The sequence below is a fragment of the Sceloporus undulatus genome, chromosome 3 (assembly GCF_019175285.1).
Source record: "Sceloporus undulatus isolate JIND9_A2432 ecotype Alabama chromosome 3, SceUnd_v1.1, whole genome shotgun sequence".
Classification (NCBI taxonomy): domain Eukaryota; kingdom Metazoa; phylum Chordata; class Lepidosauria; order Squamata; family Phrynosomatidae; genus Sceloporus; species Sceloporus undulatus.
This window is the reverse complement of record NC_056524.1, coordinates 141,286,022-141,297,061: the sequence shown is the minus strand read 5'-3', so window position 1 is coordinate 141,297,061 and position 11,040 is coordinate 141,286,022.

Below are 11,040 nucleotides of genomic sequence, written 5' to 3'. Positions count from 1 at the left end.
TTCTTGCATTAGCAATATCCGCACAGGGAACAAATAGTAAGGGTGAAGCTCAGAGGTGCCTTTTGGTACAGTATCTCACCTGAAAATGGTCTGTGTGAACTGAGGTGCAGAACAACACTCTTAGAATAATTTTTATATTCCTGCTAATATGAGAGGAATGTGTTCTTCCCTCATTTATAAGATTGTATGTACACTTCTTAGCATGCCCCAACCAAAGTCTCCTTGTGCTCTTATATCATCACATATTGGGGTGAGGAGCTTGTCACCCTTCAGATATTGGTTGGAGATGGGCCCTTTAACAATACGCAAACACAGCACCATGATTCCACTTTAACTGCTATAGCTGCATCTGGCACTTGTAGTTTGGTCAGAGGTTTCAGAGGAGTTCTAATGCCCCTTCCAAAACTGTAGTTCCAAAACTCATGTCATCCCTAGCCATCATGGCCAGTGTCTGAGATGACAGGTGATGGAATCCAAGAACATCTACAGGACTCTAGATTCCCCAGCCCTAATTCTGCTATTGCGGCAGTGGTGGGGAATATGTGGCCTTGTTATGCTGGATAAGGCAGATGGGAGTTGCACTCTTAACAACACATGAGAAATTCCATGTTCCCTGCCCATGCTATGAAGCCTTTTCTTTCTTTCTCCCAACAATCTTAATGCTTTCTTCATTCATGTTTTCATGCCCATTCCCCTCCGTCTTTTTTTGTAGACTACCATTCCCCTCCTCTCCTTCTTTAATAGGTTTGTCAGAAAAATCACTCAAGGATTTTATCCTCCTAGCAATTAATGCAGTAATGGAGTCTCTAATATAAGTGAACCATGCAGCTGTTGAATAGCTAGCTGGTTGAAACCAGCTGGAAAAATCAGTGTCATCTCTACCATACATTTTAAAATCAAAGGAGAGTAGAAATGCAATGGTACTGATGCAGACATTATCCCATTCCTACACCACCTTGTTTTATGGGCCTTAGGTGTTCCCACAAAGAAGGGCTACAAACCATTTGGATTTTATCCAGTATGTGGCCAAAGGGCCACAGGCCTTATGTCAAACAGGTTTGGTATAAAATAATATTTTGCATAGTTTTATTACAGTGACCTAATGAGAAAAATCTGAGACCCACAAATAACCACACATTATTCTATGAGTAGGCCCCTGTGCTCCCTTTGATAAATAGATTCTCAGCATCTCTCTTCTTTCCACTCCAAAATACAGCAGTGGTCTTTGATTCCTCTCCTTCTGGCACACTGTATTATATGCTCACCATAATTCTAGAGACTAGCATATGAGATCATATCATCCTCCTTTGGATTTTGCAGTAGCCTGACTACCCACTGCTTCCCTGGTCCAAAAAGCTGGATGAACCTGAACAACCCCAAGGCAAAGGGGAAGAGAACTAGTCCTTGCCATGATGCCTCTTATTCTGAAGTCTTGGACAGAAAGAAGAAAGACAAAGAGATCCCCAGATTATAACTTAATTACATTTGTAAATTAGGAAAGTAAACAGAACCCTAGGTCTCCTTGTTTCTAGATTCAGACAGATGTATGTGCAATCCCATGACATCCTCCCTGGACACCTCTTGCTAGTTTAAGGTCAGTGATGGAGAACAATTGGCCCTTCACATGTGTGGCCAAGGACTCCCATAATCCTTTCCTATTAGTTAGTGTTTATGGGGACCAAAATTAAAAAAACAACTATAGGGCCAAAGTTTCCTCATCACTGGTCTGCATAAGCATAACCTGGCTCTACAAAGAAGTTAGTGCTGGGCAGGGAAGAGGAAACATGTATTGTATGTGGACGTTTTAGTGTGAGTTGCTCTGACTGTCTTGCTACAGAAGAGTGGGATATGTATAAATAAAAGTTTTATTTATTTATTATTAACTGCAGGAGCTCATAAACACTTATGACATTTGGAATTTTATGGGTGGAAGTGGTCTGGGAGTGGCAGAACACGGACAGATCACCACCTGGTGAGGTTTAAAACTTGCTGGCATGACATTGGCAGAAAACCCGGAATGAATCTACTTGAACACAAGCTAAAGCTTATCTGAGGGTCTATTCTGTGGCAACACAGTTAGCAAAGATAATTTTCTTTGCTTCTATTGCATCTGCAAGGAGCCAGCAAGGGAAGCTGTTTTGAGTAGTCAGGAGTCTTTTACATTCAGGCCCAAGAGAGGAATATGCAGACCGCTCAACAGCCCACTGCGAAAAATATGTCCAGCACTTTGTAGATAAAATCATTTGAATCTGCTCTGACTTGGATGCTATAATTGATACACATTCAGTGGATGTAAATGTGCTCCCTGATTGTTCAGTTACAATGGATAATTTTCAACTTGTGTAACTTGAGGATGTGGACAGGATTCTTGGAAATATGAGAGCCGCCACATGTGTGTTAGATCCTTGCACTTTCTGGCTTATTTAAAAAGGTAAATAGGGACTGGCTGAGTGGGTAGAGGGAGCGGTTAATGCCTCACTAAAACAAGGCAGAGTTCCTGCTTGGCTGAAGGAGGCAGCTATAAATCCATTACTTAAAAAATCCCTTCTTGGATCCCACCATTCAGATAATTATTGCCCAATCTCTAACATATTTTCTCTAACATTCCATTTTTAGACAGAGTTTTGGAGCTACTGCCAGGGGTTCCTGGATGAAATAGATTATTTAGATTAATTTAAATCCGGTTTAAATGGGACAGGGACAGCTTTGGTCACCTTGGTAGATGGCCTAACTGTGAAGCTAGATGGGAAGTGTGTCCCTGTTGGTTCTGCTGGACCTCTCAGCAGCTTTCGATACCATCAAAATTCTTGGAAGCATTGTTTTTCAGTGGTTCTGTGCCTGGAGAAGTGAAGCCAGAACGTTGTGCTGGGGGACTCCTTCGTGACCCCTTGGCCTTTGGGTCCTTCAGGATTTGGTTATGTTCCCTATACTATTTAACATATATGTGAATCCACTGGAAGATGTTTTCCAGAGTTTTGGGGTTCGGTGTCATCAGTATGCAGATCACACCCAACTTTGTTACTCCTTTCCATGCCAAGCAAGCTGATTTGGTCCTAAACCAGTGCCTGCCATCATCAACTGGATGAGGGCAAATAAATTGAAACTTAAACAAGACAAGACAGAGGTACCCCTGTTCATCTGAAAGGCAGATCAGGGAATAAGGATTCAGCCAGTGCTGGATTGGATTACACTCCCCTTGAAGATGAAGTTTTCCAGCTTGAGTGTGCTCCTGGATTCAAGTGAGCTTGGAAGTTCAGGTTTCAGCAATGGCTAGGAGTGCATTTGCATACTGAAAGCTTGTGTGACAGCTGTAACTGTCCTTGAGATGTCAGATCTGGCAAAGTGATACATGCCTTCATTACGTTTGGGATAGATTGCTGTAATTTACACGTGGCTGCCTTTGAATTGGCTCCAAAACTTCAGCTGGTCCAGAGAGTTACAGCCAGATTGCTAACTATGGCTGGCTACAGGGAACACACAATTACTTGTTGCATTCATTGCACTGGCTGCCAGTTCATTTCTGTCACAATTCAAAGTGCTGCTTTTGACCTATAAAGCTCTATATGGCTCAGGTTCTGGTTATTTGAAAGAACAGATTCTCCCTAAAAACCTGCTTTGAGATCTGCTGGGAAGGCCCTTCTCTGTCCCACCACCCTCTGGTGAGAACATGGGAGAGGCCTTCTCAATGGCTGCCCCCAGGCTCTGGAACTCCCAAAGGTTAGATTGGCACCCTTCCTACTTTCTTTTCATAGGACTTTATCACATGGAGGCAAACTGAAGGCAAATTGGTTAAATCCCGTGCAGAAATGGGATTTTAAAATCTGCAAAACACCCTTTTGCCGATTGATTTTCAGACGCGTTGGTGTCAATGAGAAATAATGTGACATTAATGTGAACACAAAGTCAACAAAACACATTCCTTTTTACTTTTGGGGACTTCCTGAAAGTAAAAAGGAATGGGTTTTGTCCACTTTGCGTTCGGATTAATGTCGCGTTATTTCTCATTGATGCAAACATCGTCTGAAAAGCTACCCACTTTTGCGGGTTATTTCTAATTTCTGTTTGGGTTAACCTGAATGTCATATGAAAAACAATCTGCTTCTGTGAGATTTTTTTCACTTTAAATCAAGTTTCTGCACGAAATCCATTCCGTGTGATAAACTCCATAGACATGCAAAGATTTTTCTGTATAGACAAGTGTTTGATGATTGACTATATAAAGCCCGTTCCAATAAAATAGCTGGGTCTTGCTGGTGTGTGTGTGTGTTTAATGATATATCTTTTAATCTGGTTTTAGTTTTTTGATTGTTTAATTCCATTTTAAATTATGGATTTTTAACAATATGTTTTGATTTGTTGCAAAGAAAGAAAGAAAGAAAGAAAGAAAGGAGATTTGTGGTTCATGCTCTAACACTTTCTTCTAGAGGGAAAAAAAGATCTACCATGCCTTGGCCTGGCTTCATAGCACCTAATGTACAATAGAGTTGTTAGCACATTGCCAGACCAACATGGGCAGCCACTTTGGATGAAGAGCCTGGTGGGTAGCAGATGAAGGAGAGAAAAAATTTCTCACCAGATAGTATAAATAAAAAATGACTATACAAATGGAGATCACTATTCATGTATACCCTCTGCAGTAATCCAGGCAAGTCAGCATCATGTATTTAATTGACAAGCTGCAGCCAGTAGCAGCGGCTGTTTAACAAAGAAGAGCCCCCAAAGGCAGCCTCCATCCTATGTAGGCCAGCATTCCTTCTGGGACTTTGAGAGCTCTTCTACCCACAGAGAGGCAGGCTGGTGTGGGCTGAACACTGCAGCACTATAGAAAATTAACCAAGTAACATACTGAAACTGATTGATGTTACATTTGAAGAAGTGGATTGATATAATAATAATAATAATAATAATAATAATAATAATAATAATAATATCCATGAAGACTCATGCTAGAATGAACTAGATAACCTCAAGCAAGAGTATGCTTTTTAATGCCAAAACAGATAAACATGGCCATTTCTTTGAATATTGTGCAAGAGTGGAGTGGGGGGCAATGGTCGCAACCCCCGCAGCAGGTAAGAACAGCCTACCCTGTGCCGCTTACAGTCGCTGTAACATAAGGAAAACAGCAATTCTGTTTTTGTCATGTGTGAGAACAGCAGTCAAGGCAAGATCATTTTTAGATCAGCAAAAGGCAAGCCACGTGTCCTTGCACAGCACTACTCTCTACTGAAAATGATTCAAGTGTGTATCTGCCAATTAAAAACCAGTGGACCGTGCAGTTGGTTTTGCATCAGTTCAGCCACATGTCATTGAAACGTTCACCTTCTCACAGCTAAATTTATACTGTTGTCAAAACTATGCACACCTCCAGTTTTCCTTCTGAGCTTTTTTAGGTGATATTTCCTGGCTGGCTGCTGCTGGTGGTGGTGGTGGTGGTGGTGGTAGTAGTAGGGGGGTTTAGGAAAGCAGAAGAGAGCATAAGTCTGTGAGCACATTCAGGAGTTCTAATTATCACTTCATCAAGTGCAGTGATGTCAAAAGGAAATTTATAAAAGTCAGTCTATTTTAAAGTCTATTTTAAAGGGACCTGCCCCTTCCAGCTGTTGTGCTAGAAATTGTATTTTTGGAAAAATTGACTTCAGCTGGAGGCAAAATTGCTGCTCCCTCCCAACTTCCTCTGTTCGCTTAATCCCTGCTGCTAGTTGTGAATCACCAAACCATCAACTATGACAAAAAGTATGTACATTTGATATGCCAGAGCTCAGAAAAATTACTTTTTGGACTGCAATGCCCCAAATCACCCGGCTAGCCTGGCCAATGGCAGTATTGACTGGGGGATTCTGGAACATTTAGTCCAAAAAGTAACATTTCTAAAGTGTATCATGTTGAGGATGAGTAAGACTTGGGTGTGGTGCACACCGCCAGGAAGTGGCATTTGGACAGCGATAGTAGGGCTCGGGACCAAGCACCAACCACACACTCCCGAGCCCTATGACATGTGGACAGTTGCATTACATGGGGGCGTGTAGATGACATGTGGGTGTCTGAGCGCCCACACGTCTCTTAGAGGAAAGCGGCGTCATAGGGCTGCATTGCAGCCGTTATGACACCACAAAAAAGAAGCCACTCTTGGCGGCTTCTTTTTTGCTGTGCAGTGTTTTTTGCTGCGCAATCCTACTCATTTCCTCTAAGCAGATATGCCCCCAGACCATGTTCTGGGACAACAGAACACTAATGAGCACACAAACAAGCATACACTCAGCTCACACAAACAGCCTTAGTCCAAAAGACACATGTGCACCAAAACACAAAAGAACACTAACAGAAGCAGCCTTACCCCAACAGACACAACAGCCTTAACCCAACATATTTTCCCAGGGCTGGTGAGGTTTAACCACACAAAATATCTGTTGTCCATGCCTGTTAGCCTAGATTCATGGATTATAAAGGTCTCATTCCCACTTACAAATAAATGGCTTTGCAATCTGAATCGCTGGATCGGTTCGGCATAGGAACGTGGTTCACACTACATTTGCCCCAATCACATTTTCTTGCTGTACAACAAAATTAAATACCCCCCTTGTGTTCACACTAACAAATGAATCGATTCAATTTAAACCATTTCCTGAGGGAGTCTCTCAAAATAACCCACTTGTAGTTCAGATTGGCAAATGAATCAGTTCAATCTGAAGCATTTTCAGAGGGATTTTTTCCCCCTTTGTCCATCACTTCAATCACATTTACGTACTTCTGGCTCTGGGCCAAGAGAGAGGGGGAGGGTTGAAAGGTGGAAAAGACACAGGTTGTTAATTTCCGCTTCCCCACCCGGCAACCCCTTATTACATCATAGTAAATCGATTTCAATCCGCATGTCGTTCACACTGACAATGAATCGATTTGTGAATTCGATTCTTCAAATCAATTCTTGAAATCGACTCCGATCTGCATCTGGTTCCCACTTGTGTGGAATCAATTTATCCAAAAAGACACAGAAAAAAATCAGTGTCAAAAACACACGGGTTAAATGGGTTTAGCGCATGGCTCGCCTCTCCGAATCATTTCAGTGACTCGGTTCAAGTGCGAACCAGGGTCATTTAAACCGCTTCAAACCAATTTAAAATATAGGGAGAATGAGGCCTACATTTTCTTCTATATGATGGAAAGTGTGCATTACAGTAAAATGTGTTTGTCTTTCAACTGCCACAAGCTTTTTTCTTTTGTCTCCCAATCCTCCTCCTTCTTCCTCTCCCCACCCTGCACCAGATTAACATCTATCCTTTCAGAATATGTTTATATTGTTTGTGGTTTTGGTGGTTTGACAGAAGATTCCTTGCTGCCCCAGGCAAATCCATATATATATATATATATATATGAATGATTGCTTTCAGACAGAGGGTTCCTAAAACTACTAGTCAAGAGACACTGTTGATATCTTCTGTCTGTTACTCCTTAAAGGGATTTTTGAGGAAAGAAAAAAGAAAGGAAGGAAAAAAGGAAATGGCATATAAGGCATTTTTAAAACACTGGGAGAAGGGCCCAGGGACAGAAGGATTATGCATATAATCCTTTCAAAATAATCTGTATTTGATGTATATTAACATTTTATGGCACAGATGGAAATACAAATTATATTGGATTCACTTACAAGGTACAATATTCTTTTACTCCCTCTGCACCTGTGATCTGCTTTTTATGTTCTGCTACTAATATAAACATACATGTATATATTACGCATATAGTTAAAATATAAAGTTGATTATTTCTATTGTTAGCTGCTGTCAAGTCAACCTAGATTTATGCCAGCTCTATGAATGAGAGACCTCCAAGTCCCCAATCATTAGCCACTGTCCAGCTCTTGCACACTCAGAGCTGTGTTTTCTTTGAAAACTATAATAGAGCATTTCAGATATAAACATTGTGCTTCACTTTAAGAAGATATTTTTTGCTCTTTCAGTTACAGGGCCTTGAAATATGGTTATTTTAACACATACGTCATATCTATCCTATAGTTTTAAATGTTTATGTGTTATGTTTTGCAAATCCACAACACAGTCACTGAATATAATGTGTTATCCAATTGGATCAAAAAGAAGTCTGTTAAGGTTTTGGGCCAATCCATCAACAACTTCATATATCTGTCAAACAAATACTTCAGTTATCTGCATTTTTAAAATATTCTAGAATGTCCACTTATGAACTAATTTTGACCAATTATGATATTTAGACTTAGGATGACAAGCACATTTTCTTGCAAGTTCAGAACCAAAAACTGGCAACTTCTGCTTTCTTCAGAAAATTGCTGGGTTTGGTCCATTATGCATGGAACTTTGTGAGAAAAATTTAATAGCATTAAGTGTTACGGTCAAACACTGGTTTTATTCAAATCCAAGGAAAGCTCATCAGTATCAACAGAGGTACCATCAGGTAAACTTTATAGTATCGCATATTATTGTTGTGTGTCTTCAATATACCTCTCTCTTTTTCTCCATATCATCTTTCTCCTTCGCTTCTTTCCTACTTCCTCCTCCTTTAACTTCTCAATGTTCCTCTCAACAAAAAAACAAGTCCCCCCTCCAAAAGGAAGGGATAATGGGAGTGCCATTAGAACAGTTAACCATAGATTAATGGCTGTGGGTTCTTCTGACCCAATAGATGAAGAGGAGTGGGTCAAGATATTTTTCTGAGTTATGCTTGATTCCCGGAAAAGACTGTACAGTCAAAATTATCCTTTCTCGCACAGAAGAGTATATGTTTGATCAAAATTAAAATTAAACCATGAACATGAAGTTCTCCGACTTGGTTATTTTTAGTAAATTTGCGGCTCATCAAATTTTATTTAAATGTATGACAAGGCACTCGATTGTCAATGCCATCATTTTGCCTTTGAAAGCAACTTCAACACCTGCAGTTATTTTCAGTAGGGCTCAACTGCAAAGTAAAAACTGTCTCATCATTCTTTGAAAGAATTTGCCCTCCCCATACTTCAATTTTATGTTTTTTCTGCCTGCAAAGCACCAGACATTAAATTACAGCAGATGTTATTCATATACATCTCATATATAAACAGCTGTCAATTGGGTTTTCTGGATTACAGATTATATAGTAGCTTGATAGTGCTTTCTGCACCTCTTTTGCTGAAATGTTCTATGCACTTATTTGAGACTAAACTTCTTTACTTCAGCAAGTAAGCATGGATAAGACAAGACTGCCAGTTATTTAAATTTGTGGATATATAATTATTTATGCAGCTGGGGTTTAAACCTAATGGGATCTCTTTATACAAGGTCTTGAGTGGTGGTGATGGTGATAAGATCCAGGGCTTGGCCAAAAAGGTATTTTTCTAAAAAACTAGAAAGGTCACATTGGCTGGGGGAGCTGGGAGGTGTAGTTCAAACATACATTTACAGTTGTGTCCCTCCCCCCAAAAAGGAGGGGATGAAAATCCACAAAGAGCAGGGCATTCTTGGTTAACAAAGATCCTTGGTTGAAAATAATTGGGCTGCTTTTGAAGGTAAACAAGAGTGTTTTAACTGCATAAGGCCTGGCTGAATTGTTAAGACACTTTCCTTCATCCCAATTTGACAATCAGATCTCAGGGTGGGAAACAAGACACTCATTCCTTTAGCTCCCTTCACTTGGGAAATGTGGCCAGATGTGTGTGCATGTGCAATATGAAAAACATTTTTTTAAAATCACAAATAACTAAAAACAGTGAAAAGCAAAGTGAGGAGGGAGGAAGGAGCTGCTTAATCCTTTCAATATTGGCTTCCATCCTGCCCAACATTCTCTGCTTCCACCTAGAAGATATGAACAGTGGAAGCAAAAACAACAGTACCCATAATTACACAGCACCCATCTTCATCTTCCAAATTACTATTTCCACATTCATGGAAACATATGATTTACCCTCCCTGCCAAATGTACTGAGTTTATAGCATCTCTGAATACTATTTTATCCCAAGATACTTGTCATTTTCATTTTTCTATTAATTCATCTTTACCTTTGTTATAGACCACTCTGGATATTAAGGTGGGATGCTGAAAGTAAATAATTGCTTTGTTGCCATTTATGAGTTTACCGAGGTTGATCAGGATGATAAATTGCATATAAAATGAAGGAGGGGGAATCCATTCCTATAACATCACAACCTCTTGAGTTTCACATGCAAAAAATGCGTAGTCCATTAGTGGATCTCAATAGGCACATATTACATAAAAACCATTTATTTGTCTATATAAATTCTGCTTATCGAGTTGTTTTTCTAAAGATCACCTTTAAAATGGTTCTGAAACCAATAGTACTTGGAGGAGAAACAAGGATGAGAACTGCTGCTCACTCTGAGGAGTCAATTCATGCTCGCCTCCCTACACTGAACCAGAATCTAAATTGCTGATTGAGAAAATATTAATTCCAACCCATGTACAAGAATCTTCTTTCAATTCCCAGGACCCCATCTCACTGGCATGAGTTTTAGACCTGTCCTCTTGCTCTAGGGAACATTAACAATAAAATGCTGGTTTCATCAGTGTTTTGCCCACCACTTATATACGGGTTGAGCCTCCCTTATCCGAAATACTTGGCACCAGAAATGTTTCAGATTTTGGAATACACAATTTACATATACATAATAAGCTATTTTGGACATGGAACCCATATTTAAACATAAAATTAATTTATGTTTCTTATACGCCTTATGGACATAGCCTGAAGGTAAAGTTTATACAGTATTTTAATAGCATAATACTTCGAACCATCGAAATACTTCAAACCATCAGAAAGCAAAGGTGTCACTATCTCAGCCACCCATGAAAAAAGTTTTGAATTTTGGAGCATTTTGGGATAATGTGCATGCACTTTCAAGTCGTTTCTGATTTATGGCAGACCTATCACAGGGCTTTCTTCACAAGATTTGTTTAGAGGAAGTTTGTCATTGCCTTTTCCTGAGGCTGAGAGCATGTGATTTGCCCAAGGTCACCCAATGGGTTTTATGGCCAAGCTAGGAATCGAACCCTGGTCTTTAGAGTCGTAGTCCAACACTC